The sequence below is a fragment of the Macaca fascicularis genome, chromosome 14 (genome assembly GCF_037993035.2).
Source record: "Macaca fascicularis isolate 582-1 chromosome 14, T2T-MFA8v1.1".
In the NCBI taxonomy this organism is placed as follows: Eukaryota; Metazoa; Chordata; class Mammalia; order Primates; family Cercopithecidae; genus Macaca; species Macaca fascicularis.
Genome location: NC_088388.1, coordinates 114,798,523 through 114,820,371, shown reverse-complemented (window position 1 = coordinate 114,820,371; position 21,849 = coordinate 114,798,523). Strand labels below are relative to the sequence as shown.

General features: G+C 44.5%; 1 long non-coding RNA gene across 1 annotated transcript; it reads right to left on the bottom strand.

The window, feature by feature from the left end:
- Window positions 1–1,146: 1,146 nt before the first annotated feature.
- LOC123568685 (uncharacterized) lies at window positions 1,147–10,210 on the bottom strand. Its single transcript, XR_010581013.2, has 4 exons — window positions 10,094–10,210; window positions 3,972–4,091; window positions 2,480–2,649; window positions 1,147–1,954 (listed from the first exon to the last, which is right to left on the bottom strand). It is a non-coding gene; the product is annotated as an uncharacterized lncRNA (long non-coding RNA).
- Between the last annotated feature and the right edge of the window lie 11,639 nt (window positions 10,211–21,849).

The window sequence follows — 21,849 nt, the reverse complement described above, 5'->3', positions numbered from 1 at the left end:
GAAAACCTTTCTTGTGACTTGTGTCCCTCCAACATCCTTTTCCAAACTCAGTTTTCCTCTCAAGTTAATAAACAAACAAAAGCAAGAGAAGACTTTACAATGATTAAATGAAAAGGCTGTGTAGAGAGATTCCCCTGGATATGGAATCAAATTTTGAAAAAGTTTACCTTATTTCTTAGAAGCTATGAAATGTGATTTCCTCTAATGAGTAACAACTAATTAAAGCTTGTGTGTTAAAGCAAATGCCTCCCAATTTTATCCCTTCAGAGGCAGCCTCCTCTGAACGCTCTCAGCTTTGTCCCAGAAATGGTGGCCCATGTTCAATTTTGGAGTGCAATATGTGGGACTGAATCTGATTTAAACATTGCCAGCTCACTCTAGAACATTCCTAATATACTGTGAAGTGCTAAGACATTTACAATAGTCTGGCTTTTCTACTGCAAGTAGATAATTAGTCACCCTTGTTCATCAACAATGTGTTTAGATATCAACTTATTTTAAATTTCTTTGGGGGCAGACACATACACACACATTATATATAATGCATATATATACACATTATATGTACGTAGAGACATTATATATTATATAATGCATATATATAATATATATACACACACATATATATATAAAATCCACCATCTTCTGGTGATAAAACAGGAAAGGGAGTTAATGTGTATGTGTGTGTATAATGTATATACATTATATATAGATGTATATGTATATAATATCAGGTACATACATTATATACATAAAATGTATATATACATTTTATATATATTAACACTGATGTGTATATAAAATGTATATACATTAATGTTAATGTGCATATATAAAATTGTGTTTGTGTGTGTGTACACACACACACACACACACACACACACACCCCTTTCCTCTCTTTTCACCAGAAGATGGTGGATTATGGATCATCTGCAGGCCATGTTATTACCCCCTGCAGAATAGTCAGAGAGAATCGGATCAAGTGATAGAATAGACTTAATCGTCATCATTTTCATCCTAAGTACTTAACGTCCTGGCTTGCAGAACCTCTGTATTTACTGCGGAGGGGTGTGTATATGTGTTGCCATTTTAAAGATGACAAGAGTGAGGCCTGAAACACAAAGTAATTTTCATAGGCTGAGCAGTTCGTAAGGGTGGGAATCGAACCTGATGCTCTTGATTCTCTGTTCCAGCACTCTACACTGGTCCAAGCTGTTTCCAAACACTTTAGAGACAGTAAACATTTAGGGTTCTCTGGTCTTCTTGCCTCTGTCTTTGACCATTTCTGTTGTTTTGGGGAGCTGAGGGCATCTGGAAGGAACCAAATCTTATTACTCAGTGCCTAAGTTGTGCCCCTGAGATGCTGTAACTTACAGGAAACAGCGCTGAATTGAAACTAATAGCCCAGCATGGCTCACTGCAGTGTTCTGAACTTACCTACAGATTTGCTGTGGTATTACTTATGGAGATGACAGATTTAGTGTAGCTCAGCTTAATAAAATAGCATTTATGGGAATATCTGCACAATTAGAGCACACTTCAGCCAATGTGGCATCATACACATTTGGACACTGTTCTTTGGAGACTGACATGAGTTCCGGCAGTTGAAGAGCAGTTGGGATACAGGGAAGGTACCCTAAAAAGGATTAGGAGAAACTTCCCAGCTTTTAGGAGACAATTCTCCTTCATGCCCCATTCCACTTTTGAGGGAATATCTCCATCACAGTTGCCTATGTTGTATCAGGGTGTTCTAGTTCCTGAGCAGTCTCTGGAGACAAGTAGGTACAGTTGAACTTAGCCAAGCAAACTCACTTTTCACCTCTGTGATCCTGGACATGTATCCCCACCTCCCTGGGCCTCCCTTTCCTCATCTCTAAAATCTGGGAGTTGGGTTAATAATCTCCAAAAGGCTAGAATTAGAAGTCTGTTTCTTCGGGGTCGTTCACTCCACAATCTAGGATGAAAGTAAAGCGTTCAGTCAGCATGACTTGGGGGAATCATCTCTGCATTTCACAGCTCTGAACTCCACCTAACCCCTGTCTGCCTCCCACTCCCAATAGCAGATATTACCTAGAACTACCTGAAGTCACTGAGTTCCCAGACACAGAATGCAATAGGAGTGGGATTGTGCCCTCAAAGTCTTGTCTTTCTTGAAAATGTCTATGGTAGTTTTCTATAGGGTCTCCATAAAATGGTCACGAGCCTAAAATGACTATTGAGGCAAATAGTTGATGGACTATTTGACTCCATTGAGTAACGTGCCAGATGGTTTTAGAGCTGTGTAGACATAGTCCTGGTCAAAACTGTTGAAAGCATTTGTGTAGGCAAGCCCAGCCTCAGTTAGTGTCACAATGACCAGCTGGGAAGTGAAAAATGTAACCAAACAATGGACTGCTTTCTTTTCATCAAGCCAAATAACCAGTTTTACTGATTTTCTTTTCCCACTGACTTAATTGTTTTTGCAACTGATATGACTCACTTCACAGATTGTTTCCAATCATACCGGTGCAGCCCGAGTTGTGGAGCATTGTGGTTACTGTTCCTTCCACCCCAGTGAGGTGGGAGTTGAGAAGTCCGGTGACTCACCACAGGCTACCAGCCATGTGATGGCGCTTCGTCACATAGTCCTTCTGTGTACCCAGCACTTTGCTGCGGACATGGAAATAAACAGATGCTGTGAGATAGCAACACACACACACACACACACACACACACACACACTATATCAAGAAAGTATGGTCAAGATGCCATAAAACTCAAAGGGCTAGGCATCTTGAAACTTTGTAAATAGCCATTAACCCAGGACAAATTAGGCACATTAATAAAGAAAAATGCCAATTTCATTGATTTGCCTGTCTTACAGTTCACTTGCTTCTCTTCTCGATGTGACAAGCTCCACCTCCAATCATCCTGCACTCTCTAACAGAGAGGCTAGAAACTAGCACTGGCCTGAATCAGCTCTGTGGAGCCCAAACTGGAATGCATCTCATCCAACTTTGTGGAATGGAGTAGGAGTGTAGTTGGGAGCTTAATTGAGCAGATAAACTGGTCAGTAAGTCACAGAAGCCACATCTAAAGGGGTCATCAATGCAGGGAGCACCTGAAATGGTTATAGGGTGTGAGGGTCTGTAAGCGCCAAGACTTAGAAAAGGATGAATGTAAGGAACCAAGTGCTGAAATGGGTGAGCAAAAGTCCTACAGTGGGTCCTACAGAATGCCCGAGACAGGCAGCTGTTGATGGTGGCTAGTTTCCTACCAGCTCCTGGGCCTCTGGCTGAGGGCAAGCCAGTCCTGAGATATCAGAGTAGAGACATGGCACTATCATTTTGCAAAATGCTTTCTACCAATTCGTTTCTACTAAAGTTGAATATACCCATGCCCTATGATTCTGGCAATTTCACTCTTAGCTATGTAGAAATACATATGTATAACCACTAAAAGACCTGTTAAAGTGATCAGAATAGCATTATTCATAGAACCCCAATCCAGAAACAACTCAAATGTTTCTCAACACTGGAACTGATCATTGTGATTTATGTAGAAATAGGATAATATGCAGCAATGAAGAAGAACCAACTATTGCTTACAAACATATTATTAAGCAAAAAAGAGGTAGGTACAACATAATGTACTGTGTATGCGTCCATTTATATAAAGTTCCAAAAGAGCCAAAATGAATCTATGGTGATTTAAGTCAAGTGATCACTTTTGGAGACAAAGGTAGAAGTTGGCGGGTAGAACGGGGCCCAGTGGAGTGTGGGGAGTGCTGGGAATTTTCTATTTCTTGATCTAGGTGGGAGTTATGCTGGCGTATTTACTTTTTGTGTATATCGTAATCACATATGAATATTTATATTAATAAAAATTTTAGGCAGGTTATAAAAAGGGGGAGAGGCAAAGTAGACACGGGGGTATAAAAGTCCTCTGTCACGAGGTGCATTTCTCATGGGAATAAGCATGACTGCACTGACCGATTATGCAGATTTCGTCTTGCCTGGTGTCTGAGGGTGTTCAGTCCGTGTCGTCATCTCAGAACTTGGCTGAAAAACTGAAGACTCAGGGGAGGACAATCTGATGTCCATGCCCTTCACCTAGAGAGGAATGCCCAGAAAGGGGTGGTTGTGGCAGGGTAGGTGAAAGTACAAGTGCATGCTTGGCAGAGTAGGGAGAGTATAAAGGGGTATGGAAGCAGGGAAGGCAGGGACCACTGGCTTCTCACATCTGGACTGTGAAACCACCATCTGATGCAACACTTCTCAGAAGCACCCATGCTAATCTCCACCAGCTGACACCCCCAGCCACATCTGCACCACCCCAGCTAATCACTGCCCACAATTGCCTACACCTGTCTTCCCTCCTGCCCGCCCCTGCCACCTGCCTGCCTGCCACTTTCAGTTCCCACGCTAAATCAATAACAAAGTCCTCTGAGGGCTACTGCCTGGCTTCTCTGTTGATGCCTCCTCCCCTTAAACCCACTTCCCCTCCTCCCCTCTCCAAGCCTGATCCATCTGCCCAAGCTCAGCTCTGCTTCGACAGGACTGGCAGGGTGGCTCTGGTTGCAGACAGCATGGCCCTCCCTGGCCTTAGCAGCTGCCGATGCTGCAGTTTAAGAATCACCATGTCTGGGGAAAGTCCATTAAAAGACAGTAGCAATGTATATTGTGCAGTGACCCTCTGGGCACCCAATTCCACCTTGTTAATGATCTCTTTGAAATAGCCAAGGCTGCGGAGGGAGATGTGGTTCAGAGGTCCCCAGGACTGTGTTGTTAGGACACAGCTGCACTTGCTCTGTTTGGACATCATTCAGGAATCGCTCTCCTGCTAATGGGGGCAGGTCCTCAGAGACCCACTCAGCCAATTAAAATGCTCTTCAGGAATGTGCTGAATGTCCAGCCACTGGGCAGATCTGTGAATGTTTATCCTGGCAAGGAGAAAGCTAAAGAGGTAGCCATCTATTCCATGTGGAGGAACACATGTTCCAATGGCAAGTCTCATAACTGTTTCTCTTCTTAGGACACTCAGGTGAAAGTGACATATTCCAAACACACTCGCTGCCTTAACAGAGGTGATACACAATCCCCTGTAATCCAGCTGTGACTCTACCACTGCCCTCCCACTCAAGAAAGCAAACTGAAATGCAAGTAAAGCAAGAGAGATGTTACGATAAGCACTCTTTCAAATTTTCTCTATTTTACAAAATCACCATGCCAGCAAGCCGGGCTTCTTACCTATTTAAAGTTTGAGAATAGGTTGAGATCATTTTGGCCCCAAGACCTCTAATCATTCGCTTTATCGGGTAAAACTGCGTGGGAGATTGGGTTTGCGAGAGTGCCAGCTATCCTGAGGGAAACCTCGGAGGGAACCAGCTACTAGATGGTTCAATTAGTCTTTCACCCCTATACCTGGGTCGGACGAGTAAAACATTTTACAAAATGTTATTTGTTATTGGTAACAAATTACTTGCAGTGTACCTCAAAACAGATGAGGCAAACTACTGTGTTTTGACACCTAAGCTAAGAACTGTTGCTAGGGAATACGGAAACCATTAGCTAACCACACTATAAGAAACACATTGGTGACAGGATATAAGGAAGAACTTCCAGGTAGTAAGACTTGAGCATTCGATAAAAGCTCAACAAACATTTAATGAGTGCCTGCTTGGTGCCAGGCTCTTTCCTAGACTTGGGGTATGATTGGTTATTGCAAAGGTAACTGGAATCTGTGAATATCTTTTTTTTTTTTTTTTTTTTTTTTTTTTTTTTTTTTTTGAGGCAGAGTCTCACTCTGTCGCCCAGGCTGGAGTGCAGTGGTGCAATCTCGGCTCACTGCAAGCTCCGCCTCCCGGGTTCACGCCATTCTCCTGCCTCAGCCTCCAGAGCAGCTGGGACTATAGGCACCCGCCACCACACCTGGCTAATTTTTTTGTATTTTTTAGTAGAGACAGGGTTTCACCGTGTTAGCCAGGATGGTCTCTATCTCCTGCCTTGTGATCTGCCCGCCTCAGCCTCCCAAAGTGCTGGGATTACAGGTGTGAGCCATGTGAATATCTTTAAGAAAAATGTAGAAAATCACCTAAAGCAGAGATTTGACAGAAAATGGCCTGGGTTGATGACATTCCCAAGATATTTAATTCCCATTTCCTTCCATTCCTCTCCAAGCACTTAGGGATGATTTTGGGGCTATAGTCAGGTCTGGGCCATAGAGTCTGAGTCTAAGAAGCAGCTCTATCATGTGGTTCATAGTCTCACCTGCCTGGTCACGAGTTCTGTGAATTCATGGGCTTCATCCCAGAGAGGGGGTGAGAAAATGGCTCTTAAACGTGATCTTTCTGTGGAGGGAGGGTGCCAGTGCCCTCACTACCATGGCCCTGCTGATGGGAACAGTGTTGTCAAGGGTCCTAAACTGGAAATTAAGAGACGTAGATTCTAGCCCCAGTAAAGCATAATAATTTTAGGCAAGACATTAGGGGTCCAAGGCCTCACATATCCACCCAACAATGAAGGCTTCAATCTAGGATGTTGAAGTACATTGCTGTTAAAACACAGACCCCTGGAAGCTGGAGAATACCATTACCCTAACTCTCCATGGGGAAATCTCACACTGTACCATTCTATTCTGTCCTCTCATGTTATGACAAAGTTCTGTCCATTATTTTTAAACCAGGAGCATACCTCCAAGCCCACTACCCTTCTGTGATACAGTCTTTCTGTCCTTTCCAAACTCCCACTCCCTCACATTTAATCATCCAATTATTTTCCCTTTCCAGAATTCTCCTTAATCTCCTAGATTAAGAAGAGTAGCATGTCCTCTCTGGCCTCATTTGTCTCCCTGAGCCTGTGCCCCTGGCCAGTCATTTCACCTGCCCTCAGCCAATCTGGAAGTTCCCACTCTCCTGACCCGTGAGTCCCTTGGTGCCAGAACCCAAACACAGCCCAGGTTCAACCTGCTGCCCTAGCAAACACTGCAGGAGAAAAAAAGTTATGGGTCCACCCACAATCTATAAGGTGAGCTGGGCCACCATCTCTTCGGGAACCATTTCCTTAGCTTTAACTGACCTTCCCATCAGAACTCTTCCACACCATCCTCATTTTCCTCAGTCTCTCCAATCTGCTGCTATCCCACACCCTTACCGTGTGAGTTGGCTAGGTCTGCTGTAGCAAATACTACAGACCGAAGCCTTAAACAACAGAAATTTACTTCCTCACAGTTCTAGAGGCTAGAAGTCCAAGATCAAGGTGTTGGCAGAGCTCGTTTCTTCCAAGGCCTCTCTCTTTGTCTAACAGATGGCTACCTTCTCCTAATGCATGTCTGTGTCCTAATGTCCTCTTCTTGTAGTGAGTCCTATTAGATTAAAGCTCATTCACTCATATGCCCTATTTTACCTCAATTTCCTTGTTAAAAGCTCTGTCTCCCAATACAGTCACATTCTGAAGTACTGGGGATTAGGACTTCAACATATAAATTTGGCAGGGGAGGGATGCAATGTAGCCCGTGCTACGTACCCTTAAATGACAACCTTGCTTTCTGTTTATTGGAAGACAAGAGCCATCTGATTTACCTTCCCCAGTTGCCCTGCTCTTTGCTCCAATGATTCCCAAATTTTCAGATGGCCTCTCTCTTTCCCTCTCTCAGTTCCAAGTTAGTTTGAGTAATAGCTTTTCTGGAAAGCTTTACCTAGCCCTTGGAGCAGAGTAAAACATTTCTTCCTCTGCAGTGTCATTGTATTTTGCTTCCAAAATAAAGAAAACTAAGCTCTCTGGAAGGCCTACTGTGTGTTCATCACTGTGCTGGGCACATTAGCACAATGTTCTTGTGTGATTGTTGTAGCAACCCAGGGGAGTGGCGGTTAAAGTTGAGAAAACTGAAGCCCTGGGAATTTACCTTCTCCTGAGTGTCTCAGTGGGTATGTGGTCAGAGTTACTATTCAAAATACCACAAATGTTTCTATCCTAGAATCTAACAATTTTCTACTGATTCTTTCTACCTCTTTCTCTCCTACAGGGAAGTGGCCATAACTTGCCCTTTCTTTATGCAAAGTGCCCTCCCACAGAGGAACCTAGCCCATGCCTCTTGAATGGGTGAATGAATGAATCTTCTTTATTAAAACTAAACTTAGGAAAGTCATGTTCTTGATCTCTTCTCCTCTGAGTCCTTCTCCAGACATTTTCCCCATCACCTTGCATCTTTAACATCTTCCTTTCCACTGACTAATTCTCTCCACCTTGGATACATCTTCTCTATTTCTCTTTTACTCTTAACACCTCTCTGTGCCTTGATACCTCAAGCTATCCAACTATCACTTTACCTCTCTTTCCCCTCAATCTAATTGAGACAGAAGCCCTTCTCTATGGAGATGCTACTTCAGAAAGTCCACTGTGAGATGTTGGCATTTTTTGATGCCACCCAAAGAGCCAGGTTTAGGGACCTCCAATCCATGCTCTGGGCCTCCACTTCCTTACCTCATTGACACTTGCAACTGGCTTTCACTGTCACCAACAAAATCACTCTTGCAAGGTTTTCAAAGACTTTCTAAATGCCACATCCTCCTTGGGCCTCTACAGCATTCATCTCAGATGGTCTCTCTCAGGATCCCTTCACTTTTGCCACAACTATCTCTCTGCTCTTCTTATTCTCTGTCTACTGCATTGGTTGCTTGTTGTCTTCCCATCTACCAGGTGGAAAATTCTCCAAGGTCTGATTTTCTTCCCTTCTTTTTTCTCCATATTCTCTCCCCTAGACAATTGTATTTAATTCCCTAATTTCAATTACCTTGTCCATGTAGATGATTGAGAAATAAATATCTCAAACCCCAGCATCTCTCTAGAGTTCTGGACTCAATTACCTTTGTTTTAGGAAGAGCTACACCTTTATGTCTGTCCTGGGTTCTCCCAAAAGCAAAACTTGAGGCAAGAAATGGGTGCAGGTAGTTCATATGGGAGGTGATCCCAGCATGTAACAGTGAGTGAGCAGGGAGAATTAGTCAGGAGCAGGAAGCACTGATGTGAGGAACATCATCAGGATCAGTGCTGTGGGCAATGGAGCCTCCATTCCACTGGGACCTCCTGAGAAGTTGACAGATGCTTTCAATTGTTCTTCTGAAGGACTGAAGGTGCAGCATTGATCCCATTCCCCGTTAGCTGGGAGTCTCCCAGGGCATTATGTCCCCTACACTCAAGCTAATCTGTGGGCAGTTCAAGCAATCTCCTAGGTTTTGAAGAAGGTCCTAGGGCACAATGTGGAAAGAAGCACAGAGGACCTCAAGGTGGGATTCAGGTCAAGTGCTGGGTGAGTCTGAGGCCATGTGGGACTCTCCATTACAGCTGTGCTGCAGTCAGAGGTGGATCAAAGGGAGATTGACACCATCAGCATCCTTTCTCCCAAGTCACTCAACCAAATATCAAAGCACAAAGCTGCAGTGACTTCTGACTCTTCACCCCTCATCTTAGTGTGTAGTTATTAGAACCATGTCCTATTTATTCCAAACAGACTTGCTTTCCAGCATTGTCCCATCATGGCTTTCTCATGATTGCCTTAGCACGAGCTTTTTATTGCCATGTTCTGACTCGTATCTATTAACTTTTATCTCTACTGTCTATCTTGCCCCCTTCCAAACTACCTTACACATAGATGCAAGATTATTCTTATCAAAGATAAATTTAAGTATCATAAACTGCTAAGAAATCTTCCATGGTTCCCAATGGATGGCCAAAATGTGTCCAACGTCCTTAACCTGGCATCTGATACCCTCTTTGTTCTGCCACTGTTTCGTCAGGGCAAAAGTGTTATTCTTATTACCCACCTACCCGTATTTTCTCTCCAGGACTTTTGACTTCTTTACACTACTCTAATTTATTTTTGCATTTACATCTTTATTCTCTCCTTTCCCCCACATAAAATTTTCTAGATGGCAACATGCACTGAAACCATTCTAATCCCACCTGTCCTTTTAGGCCCATGTGTGTACAATATTTATCTCCTCTATGAAGCCCAAATACACATCTACTTCCTTTCTCCTGAACTCCAAATGCTTAATCTCTTCTTATCTTTTCTTCATTTATTATTATTATTAGCAACATGGTTGCATTTGATTTACCTTTTCTCTAGGTAGAGTGTGGCCAGCTCCTTGAGGGTATGGGTGATAGCTGCATCATCTTTGACTCTTCTGTGGCATCAAGCACAGTGTCATGCACAGTAAATGAAGGGAAAAAAGAAGGCAGGAAAGGAGGAAGAGAAGGAAGAGTAAATCTGATATCACACTGAGAAACAAGCTGCACAGAAGAACAAATGCTAGGAGCCAAGTAAGGGCCAGCATATGCTAACCAGCTCACCTCTCCAACAGACTCCCACCTCCTTGAAAAGGACTTTATTGTTGCTCATTATCTCACCTGCCCTTGCTGCTGAGCACCCACCTGGAGTCAAGCGCCTTCTGCCTGAGACAGCTGTTTCTGATGTCTGGGTAAAGGTTGTGTAGACTTCAGCTGGGGAGAACTGGCAGGAGGAAGGATACCCTTTCCCAGTTACAGATGGCAAAGGTGAAAAATACATAAAGAAAACATGCCAACTGTTTCCAAACCACCCTTAGGTGTGTCAGCACAATGTCCACAACAACTAGGTGAAATGAAAAAAGATGTAAGTCAAACATGGTTTTCACTACATAATGTCGAATACTTGGTTTCACTAAAGTTGTAGCTACCCCAGACTGTCAGATTGCCTGAATCAGTCAGTATGTTTTCACTGTCTGTCTGTCTGTCTATCTATCTATCTATCTATCTATCTATCTATCTATCTATCTATCTATCTATCTATCTATCTATCATCTATCTATCGATGAGTTTTAACCAAATCACCAGTGTCTTCCAGCACCATAGCAGGATCAATTGCTAACCATAAGTCTTCAGATATCCCAAATGACTGGTTGATTTGGTCAAACATGAGGCTGGACTCACCCATCAATGACATGACCAACTCACCTGTGACTTTGGCTTGGTGCCGAGTCAGCCTCTGTCACAGACTAGCCACACTTAATTAAATCAGCAGTCAGAAAGATTCCACTGCTTCTCAGTTCCCTGACCCCATGAATGGCAGAAGGCCAGAAATAGGGCCTGTGGGATTATTCATGAGTGACAGCCAATCACAACCACCTAACTTTTCCTCCTTACCTCATGTTCCCATTAGAATAGAGATAGGCTTTGATTTTTATTCCCTCAATATGCTTTGCTTAAAAACCAACTGGCCCTAGGAAACACTAGAAAGAGATGGGTATTATCTTCAAGGACATCCTATTTTCCCTCTTACATCACCTTTCCTCATTTTGGATCACCCATTCCAGTCTCCTGTCCCTGAAAGCAGTGTCACCTACTCTAATGTCAATTTTATAATCATACCTCTCACTCCTTTCCTGCTCCTCTTTTCCTTCCATCCAAACCACCTACTGTGTGTTATCATGCATCCATCCTTTCATTTATCCATTTAGAAGATAGATACTGAGCACCTATTATGTGCTCAGATAATGACCCATTGTGTTGGAGCTGGGATGCACGTGGTAATATGCTCCTTTTGAACATAATACCTTAATATAAAAGAGTGATCCAAGGGGTTGGATTACAGGCACTATGGCAGACCCAGAGATTGAGAGTCACTATATGAGGACAGACAGGATTTTAATGACTTTCTGAAATTAAAAAAGCAGTTGATCTGTCCTCTGCTCCTTCTTTCTTTGGTCAGAAGCCTGGCCTTTCCCTTGCCATTCAAACAGGACTTTGTGCAACATGAAAAGGATGAAGGTTCGCATTCTCAAGGACATTATGATTGATGGGATTCCTTGACTTACTCATCGTTATAAACTTGAATGAAGGACAGGACCATACAGAAAGTGGATTGGTCTCTTCTTCCCCTCCAGGAAAAGCAAAAAGTACAGCACTGCCCAGGCCAGCAGTCCCAGCCATAGCATCTGTTCGTGGTGTCCTATCTGTCTTGGAACCCAACGAGTCCACCATGTGATTGATGGTGTTCCACTTGATAGGGAACGGAACGAGCAATGATTTGTCATTCACCATAAAGTACTGCTATTTCATCTGCTCCCATTCCCTGGGACACAGCTCTGGCTGTTTGCTCTATGCATCAATTTATAGTTTATCCTAAGACTAATGATGTTGTGTTTACGAGGCAAGGTGGGGCTTTGTTTTTGTGTTCTACCAGCAGAGGATTACATTACTGATTGATCGCACGCGGTTGTCTGAGGCAAAAACATTTTGAATTGATACCTGGATTTGAACTACAATCAACTTCCTCGACAATTGCCTCTTGGTGCTGAATAGATCAAGGAGCTGCAGCTTTCTAATAGGGCCTCAAGGAGATTTTGACAATCCCTGTTTGAAGTGAACAGTTTGTTGAGGTGTATGGGAGGCAAATAGATCATCCAAAGGGCTGGTCTGTGGCTTTCAGGAGCCCAAGGACATGCTCTAAGACCCCACTATTCCAAACAGCTGAAATAGGCAGGAATAGCCGTTTGCTGGTATCTGTTGAACAATCAGTTCTCCTAAGCAGGGTGGGGGTGGGAATAGACCTAATTTGTAGCATTACCAATTTCTCTGGTGTAAATATTCCTACCATGGCCAATTTCAGGCTACCAATGTGATGTCACTGAACACAAATTTGGGAAGGAAGGCATACCAGTAGCTCCAACACACTACTCAACAAGAACTAGTATTTATTTATTATATACTGTCCTGTTCTAGGAATTTTTTTTTCTGATGAGAAAAGTAGGGTCCAGAGAAGGTATGTAAGTTACCCAAGGTCACACAGCGATAAAGTTAAGTCTTCTCATGCTGTGGCTACACTCTTTTTGTTATCTCCTGTAGTCCAGAGTGTGGAACTAGCAGGTAGTAGGGCCAGCTGGTTAACCCCAGGCTCTGATTTCAAGGCCTATGCTCCTTCCGTACACTATGCTGCTGCTACAAAGAATGGTAGGATTCAGGCTGTCCACGTTTGTCTACACTTCTGCCATTTAAGCCTGGTCAGTTCTGCTCTTGCCCAGCTTGCATTGGTGGGGAAATTCAAGTCTGCCTCTGTAGTCATCTGACAATTTCTCTCAGCCCCAGGAACTCTAAGGAAAAGGATATAAGTTTTCATGGTGACTCCTTCCTGGAATCTGGAAAGAGACAAGATGACCCCTAGGAGATTCCAATCATAACAGTCCAAGAAGCCCATTCAACAACCAATTTGCCTGGAAATCTAAATGACTTCCCCTTTGGATTTATTTTCACCCCTTTTAATTTTCTACCCACTGTCTTTGCTAGTTCATTTCCTTCCTGAAATTCTGAAGCAAATGAGGCAGTGCTGGTGGGGGGGCATGAGCACAGGGCTGGGGCAGTGACCTGCCCTGTGCTCTGTCTGGCAGACTCTGGTGCAGTGCAAAACAGCAGGGCATTAATGGCTATTAATATCCACAGAGGAAGTGCCGAAAGGCCAACCGCATAATTACCATTTATTCATCATATCAACTGGTCTTCAGCTCCTTCCGGCGGCATGTCATATTGTCCTGGAGTGGGAAGTTTGGGAGGAAAGGGGAAACAAACAGGAGGATCAGCAGCCCTTTGCCCACCACCCTCCCTCCCCTGCTGTGATGGGACTGGGGGTCAAAACGCAGGGCACTGTGGCTCTCTGAGCACAGAGGTAAACAGGAAGCTCTGGGCACGATCTGGGTGGTAGAGAGCAGGGGTCAAGGAGGGCAGCTGCCAACCAAGGGCAGCAATGCCAGGCTGTTCTACTGCTATCTCCTTTCTTAAGAATTGAGCTCCACAGCTGCAGAAGAAGGCTGTGTGGAGCAAGCAGAGAGGGGATGAGACCAGAGACTCTGTCTGCAATTCTCAGCTCCTGAGAAGTGAGTGGATTTTGGACTGCTCGTGAGTCCAAGTAATTTCCTAAGGATGCGTAAAAAGGAGGTTATCCAGCCACCCTTTCTGGCACTCACATTTCAGGTTCCTGGGGCACCCTGCTCCTTAATCCCATCCCCTGAGAATGGAGTACTTTGGTTTCTGGGGACTCCAAATCTGGACAGGGATGGTGGGGAAGAGATTAGTGTTGTGTTTTTTCTTTCCCCCTGGTACCAGCTTGACTGGCAGCCTGGGCAAAGAAGAGCCCATTCTAAATGCTCCCCGGGGTCCAGAATGGAACTCATTACATCAAACCTGCTGGTAGCCAGCAGCTCTGCTTTGTGAGCTGTGAAACAAATGTTTATCCACCACTCAGTGCGGTTCAAAGCTATTTAAGGAGCTCAGGGTGTTGAGCTGCAGGCAAGAGCTATGTGTGCAAGGCCAGCCCTGGCACCAAGTGCAGTGGGCAGATCTGGGGACTGCAGCCTCTAGGCTCCCCGGCTGCAGGATTCAACTGAGGGCAGAGCAGTCACAATGAAATGGCCACTTTCTCCTCGTTGCATTTTGTCTTTCATCTTAAGCCCTGTCCTGTCTTTCTCTCATTTCCCTTTCATTTGCCTTCCACGTTTTTATCTTTTCTCTCTCTCTCTCCTCCTTCTGATTGTTTCTTCCTCTCTATGCCTTTCTTTCTTTTCTTTAGCCTTTCTTTATTCTGTTCTCCATTTCCTTTTATTCTTTCATTTTCCACTTCTCTTCCCTCAGATAGGCCTGTGGCTCCCTCATTGTACTCTAATATGCATTATTCTCTGTCTCAGTGATGAAATCCACAAAATGCACGGAAGAATAAAATAAAGCTAAAGCCTTTACCTGCACAAAACCACAATCTAAGGAAAAGTTGGCACAGTGTGAACCTAATGCGTACTTAGGGAAGGAAGAGAGGTCAGCAACAGAGCGTGCCCAGTGTAAGTTCCAGGAGCTTTTCTGGAATGACATCAGGTGCCGATAATTCCCTGTCTATACGTGCCAGTGCCTCCATGTGGTAGCATCATGTGCAGTGTTTTTGTTTTTTAAAGAGCTGTGAAGATCACCAGTCACAGGTGAGAAAGCTGCAATCCACGACACTGGTTTCCAGAGTCTGGTGGAGGTGGCTATGGAACTTGTGTATGAGTTGCTTCTGTTTTAAGACAAGAGGTATTGGTGAGGATACCCAGAGAGTGCAGAGGAATGAGGGAAAGCGAGGTGGCAGTCCCCACCAGGGGCTCGACATCTACATTTTCAGTGATTCCTCATTCCTTACTTTACAACTATTGTAAAGTAAATGTTGTGTTCTGACTATCTACTACCGTATAGCACACCACCCCAACAGTAGCTTAAAGATAGAACCATCTTTTATTTTGCCCTGAAATCTTGGAGCTGCCTGAGCTTGGCTAGGCAGTTCTTACTTGGGAGGGTCTGTCTTATAGTTGTAGCCAGGGAGTAGCTGGGACTGAATTCATCCTTAAAGCTTCTTCAGTACATGTCTGGAGCTTGGGCTGCAAAGACACAGACAGCCAGGGCTCTCGGGCGTCTCACCTGTTGTCTGACGTCTCTCCAGGGTAGCCAGGGATCTCACGCAGCAGCAGAAGGCTCCCAAAGCAGGTATCCCGAGAGAGACCAGCAGAAGCCAAAGGTCTTTCCTAAGCCACCCTTGGAAGTTTCATAGCATCCCGTTCACTGCATCCTAATTCTTGAAGTCTGTCTCACAGTTTATCTCGGACTTTCAAAGGGAGGAGACCTAGATTTTGCCTTTTGATGGAGGAGTATCAAAGAGTTTGCAGACAGGTTTTAAAACCACCACATGTTGTTAAGCTGTTTTTTTACCACCCAAGGTTCAGGTAGTTATCCAGTCCTGCTGTGAAGGTTTTTTTGTTTGTTTGTTTGTTTGTTTTGAGACAGAGTCTTGCTCTGTCGCCCAGGCTGGGGTGCAGTGGCCGGATCTCAGCTCACTGCAAGCTCCGCCTCCCGGGTTTACGCCATTCTCCTGCCTCAGCCTCCCGAGTAGCTGGGACTACAGGCGCCCGCCACCTCGCCCGGCTAGTTTTTTGTATTTTTTAGTAGAGACGGGGTTTCACCGTGTTAGCCAGGATGGTCTCGATCTCCTGACCTCGTGATCCGCCCGTCTCGGCCTCCCAAAGTGCTGGGATTACAGGCTTGAGCCACCGCGCCCGGCCTGCTGTGAAGTATTGCAGTGGTTAAACACAGATGTTGCAGCCAGACTGCTGGGCTCAAGTCCCATATTCGTTGTGTACGAACACTGTGATGTTGCACAAATCACTTAATATTTTGAGAATCAGTTTTCTCATCTGTTCAATGGCGATAATATTCCTGACTCACAATATTGTTGTAAAGATTAAATTAATATATATTAAATACTTAAAATAGAGTCTTACATCTTGTTGGCATTCTACAAGTATTTGTTATTTTTATTTTTATTAGATTCCCATTTTATAGATGAGAAAGCTGAGATGCAGAGAGAGAGAGAACTGATTGGCCTCTGTCACATAACTGGAATTCGAACACAGTCCCAACAGATTCCAAAAATCCTCTCTGAGTTCCTGATAGCAGCACCTCTTCCCTCCTATACAGAGCTGCTCCCAACTTTAAAATCCCTGTAAGTCTAGAATTTGGAATTTATAGGCCCCCAGGCCTTGGAAGAAGGTCTCCCAGGAGCTAAACTCTGGACTTGTGACCCACCTTCACCCTCACCATTTAAGTCCAGTCACAAAGAACATGGATGGGGAAAGCAAGGTCCCTACTCTGGCCTTCTATGCACATTTCTGACCCTTAGGGGTTAAAAGGGTAGAGATGTAAGAGGAGATGGCCCCAAAATACAGAAACAGTACCTAATAACATTTGCAGGCAAAGGAAACAATACTGGATCTGACTTCAAAAGGCAGTTTTCTGAGACTCTCAGTTTTGGTTCCTGTCTCTGTAAAGAGAACTGTACTGTGCACCACACGGTTTTTACCAGGATCATGTGAGAGCCTAAGGGAGAAAGTCCCTGGTAAACCACTGGGTCCTGGCCACCTGTCAGTCATGAATTGAGCCCAGCAGAGAGCAAGGTGATAGCCTTGGACAACTGCCCTGCTTAAGCTGGGACATGGTCAGAGCAGCCCTGATGTGGGGAGAGGGCTGTCCTTTGGGCTGTCGCAGCCTGGGCTGGTGTCCAGTCACGGTTTCAGATTGCCCATGGGCCTCTTTGACAGGCATGCACTGTCTGGAGCTTGGCCTGCACATTCGAAAACACACAGTTATGAATGCATGCAGTCTGCACACTGAAATGTGTCTCCCACATGCATCTACACACACATAAACACACACACTATCTTTGTCTGATGTCCACCCCATGCAGAGGTGCTTCAGATAAACACCTGTTGCCTCCTAGGCCAAGATGAGGGCATGGATGCCCCCACCCTACCCTCTGAGAGCCCAGCATTGCCTGAGGTCCCTGAGGCCCCTGCGGGAGGACAGACCATCTTCTTTCGGCTTCTCAAATGCACAGCTTCTTCTCAGCGTCCACTGCCATGCAGCCTCCAGCCCCCATAGCCACAGGAGCCCAGCTCCTGGGTACGCTGCCTTGTACTTAAAACAGCCTCTCCTTGATCCCTTGTAATCTCCTGGCTTTTCCTCCTCTTTTCCTTTTTCTGCTTCTTTAGCTCCTCCTTTTCATCCTCTGCCACTGTCTCTCCATGGAAGCCTCCAAAGGGCATGTGAGCCCCTCCCCAAGGCCTGAGGAAGGAGCCCCTCTTGGTCCCCATGGAAGGGGGCAAGGGAGGAAAGGAGGTGGGGAGAGGGTCTCTGGAGTCTGGGGCACAAGCAAATATCTGAGCTGAAGGAGTGTCCTGCTTCCCAATTCCAAATCCTGAGAAGATAAACTGAAACACCAGAAAGCACAAAGCACAGTAGCTTAAAGGCAGCAACTTGGAGGGGGTGGCCTGACCTGGCTCCCTATCCTCACACAGGAGGATGGCCAGAGTGGGTGGGGCTCCCAGACATACACCCAGAGTGCTGCCTGTTCTCTGCCAGGAGGAATATTCTCCCTGAGTGAATATTCTGCTCCCTCTAGCAGGCACAAAGCTCAGGCTTTGCCATGGGGTGAGAGTGTGGGGAGCGGGCTGGATAGAGAGCTGATGATGTCCCTGTCCACAGAGGCATATGCATGGCCCAGAGCTGCAGGATCCTGCCTGGGGGAGTCTGAAGCCCACCACCGAGTAACATTTCAGGGTTTTCAAATCAAGTCAATCCTATGGGTTAGCTAGGGCAAGGACCACCATGCCATTTGTTAGACAAAGAAATTGAGACATAGGACTCAGAAGATTCACTACAAAGTATTGCACCATGAGGTGGGGGATGAATGACCATTGACTCATCACCAAACTACTCTCTACACTAACTTCATGGCAATTCCTTGAGCTCTTCTCCTTTACATCCTGGGAAGTCTGCTTGTCAAGGGGCTCCTAGGGATAGAAGAGGGGATCACATTTGGTGGCTCTTGGCTCTTCCTGAGGCCATGCCTGTAAGCCACTTTCAAGGCTCTGTTGACTTTAGCATTAATGAAATGAGCTCTCTCATGCAGGGCATATGTGTTAGTCTGTTCTCACACTGCTATAAAGACATACCAAGACTGGGTAGTTTATAAAGGAAAGAGGTTTAATTGACTCACAGTTTGGTATGACTGAGGAGGCCTCAGGAAACTTACAATCATGGCAGAAGGAGAAGTGGAAGGGGAAATAAGCACTTTCTTCACCAGGTGACAGGACAGAGAAGAGCAAAGGAGGAACTTCTAAACACTTATAAAACCATCAGATCTCGTGAGAACTCACTGACTCTCATGAGAACAGCATGGGGGGAAACTGTCCCCATGATCCAATCACCTCCCTCCCTCGACAATTCGGGATGAGATTTGGGTGGGGACACAGAGCCAACCCGTATCAGCATGTGTTTTCTTTCCACCAAGTGCTTTTGCATTCATTATCCACTTGGTCCTACCACATTTTTGTGGAATTGGTTCTATTATTATTGCTTTACTTACTACTACTATTATTTCTATAGTGCTTCAATAAAAGAAGGCTCATTGAGTTTTGGGAAACTTCTCAGAGTCCTAAGAGAAGTATGTGACTGAGTTGGGCATTGAATGATGGCCCAAAGAGGAGGAACCCCTGCACGTCCAACACACACACACACACACACACACACACACACACACACACACAAGGTACTTTGGTCACTCCTTGGCTTACAAGCCAATAGATCTCTCTTTAGATTTCCAGAGTTTTAGAAGCTGAATTTTGTCCACAGTTGAGTCATGGCCAGCTCCCATGAAGCCACATCATTCAGGTCATGGGGCTTGAAAGGCCAGGAAAAGCCACCAGTAGCCACTATCCTGCCCCTACAGCACACTTCTGCACATGCACACACAGACACAACCACACACACACACACACACACACACACACATCCAACACATACTTGCTCTGGACAGGTAGAAAGGCTCTTAGCTCTCTGCTGTTTTTTTCTGTTCTTGGGAATTTGGGCCTAATGAAATGGATGAATGCATGAGGAAGGCCAGAGTGTGGGGTAAGAGTAGAAACGTCTGGGAAAAGGATAATACCATTTCAGCTTGGGCTTTCCTAGGAATAGCTGGTAGGGGCTTTGGATGTGAACGTGAATCATGTTTCTACTGCTCAGAACCCACTGTGGTCCCTGCAGGAGTCTCCAGAAGTTGCCTTTAAGTTCCCTGAGCTCCCCTCTCATGTGCTTAAACTGTAGAAACTCTTTTAACCTCAGACAATAGAGGGAATTCTCCTTATAAGGTCCCTGGTCAATCATTATCCAGTCCCTGTTTAAACCCTTCTAGTAACGGGGCTTTCCCTGCCTCATCTCTGACCTATGTATGAGTAGGCATGTATGATGAATGACTACCAGCTGTTTCTCTGAACTTCTCATCCTGAGACACAAGGGGAATCCCCTCCAAAGTTCCCTCTGTCCAAAATTCTCTCCCAGGAGCCTCCTTCAGTTATGAGACATCCCACCAAGACATAGTTATAGCTCCACAGGGCTACCTCAATGTGCAAGGGAAGGACTGCAGAGTAAGGAGAAAGAAGAGAGGGGAAGGGAAGGAAGAGGAAGCAGACCTGCCTCCCTGTCCCTCGATGTCTTTTGCAGCTGGAACTTGTTGGGGGTGTGGAGGGTGGGAGGTTCTGCCACAGAAGGAGATTTTGCAGCCTCACATGATAATGAGCAAAGATGGATCATCTCCAAGTAGATCACCCCTGCTCACAGGTTCTTCTGGGAAGTGGTACAGTGCAGTGGCTGAGGGTGGGCTTGGGAATCACATGACCCTGGCTTGGAAATCCAGCCTTGCTGCTTACTTAGTTCTACAAATTCTCTGAACCTCAGTTGACTTCTTTGAAACATAGAAATAATACTACTACATTATGCAGTCATTGAGGATTAAATAAGATAATTAATGTAAAGTGCCAGGCACATGTTTTGAATGTAGAAGGTGCTCCATATGTAGTAATTATTATTATTAAGCCCAGAAAGCTCTGTCATTCAGGAATAAAAGACTAATAATAATGATAATAGCTACGTGCACTGGCTCACACCTGTAATCCCAGCACTTTGGGAGGCTGAGGCAGGAGGATCACTTGAGGCTAGGAGGTCAGGATCAGCTTGGGAAACATGGTGAGAGCCTGTTTCTATAAAAAATAAAAAAAATAGCTGGGGGTGGTGGCATATGCCTGTGGTCCCAGCTATTCGGGAGGTTGGTGTGGGAAGATCACTTGAGCGGGGGAGGTCAAGGCTGCAGTTAGGTATGATTGTGCCACTGCACTCCAGCTTTGGCAACAGAGCAAGACTGTGTCTCAAGTAATAATAATTAATACTACTAATAATAGCAGTGAACAATTACAAGATGTTTATGATGTACCAGGTCTTCTTCTAAGAATTATATCTATTAACTACTTCTAATAACAACAACCTTGTGAGGCCACTACTATTATTTCTCTCATTTTACAGATGGAAAAGCTGAGGTGTAGAGAGCTTTTAAAAACCTGCCCAACTCTATACAATGGATGGAAGGGTATGGTGGACCCTATGTACAGCTGGGCAATGTTGGAAAATCCCTTCCTCTCTCTGGGTCTTAGTGACTACTTCTGTAAAGTGGGGGAATTGATCTATTAATATTTTCTGGGTTATCATGAGTATTAACTAAAATGGTGGGTAAAAATGGTCAGGCATGATGTCTGGTACCTAGTACCATTCAGTCTTAAAGAGGAAGACCATTCCAACATGTGCTACCGCATGGATAACACCTGAGGACATTATGCTCAGCAAAATGGGCCAGTCGCAAATGAACAAATCCTGTGTGACCCCACTTGCATGAGGCAGCTACAGCAGTCAAATCTGTAGAGACAGAAAGCAGAATGGTGGGTGCCAGGGGCAAAACCGGGAGTCGTTTGACGGTCACAGGATTTCAGTTTTGCAAGATGAAAGAGTTCTGAACACCTGTTTCACAACAAGATGGATATACTTAACACTACTGAACTGCACACTTAAAAATGGTTAAATGGTACATTTTATGTTATGTGTATTTTACCATAATTTAAAAAATATATGTGTATCATCTCACTTTTAAAAAATGTGATTGTATTTAGATATATGGCTACGGACATTTATACATGCATGAAAAGAACCCAAACGTAAAGTATTTACTCCAAAGTGTGGACAGAGCTTTTTGTGTGAATGGGAATACAGGTGATTTTCATGTTACATTTTTCATATTTCAATTTTCTATGTTTTCTTTAATGAGCATGTTATTTTGTCATAAAAGTAAAGTCATAGAGAATAAGAGATTTTTAAAAATAAATTAAAAAAAAAATATATATATATAAAATTAAATATATATATATAAATATATATATATATATTTTTT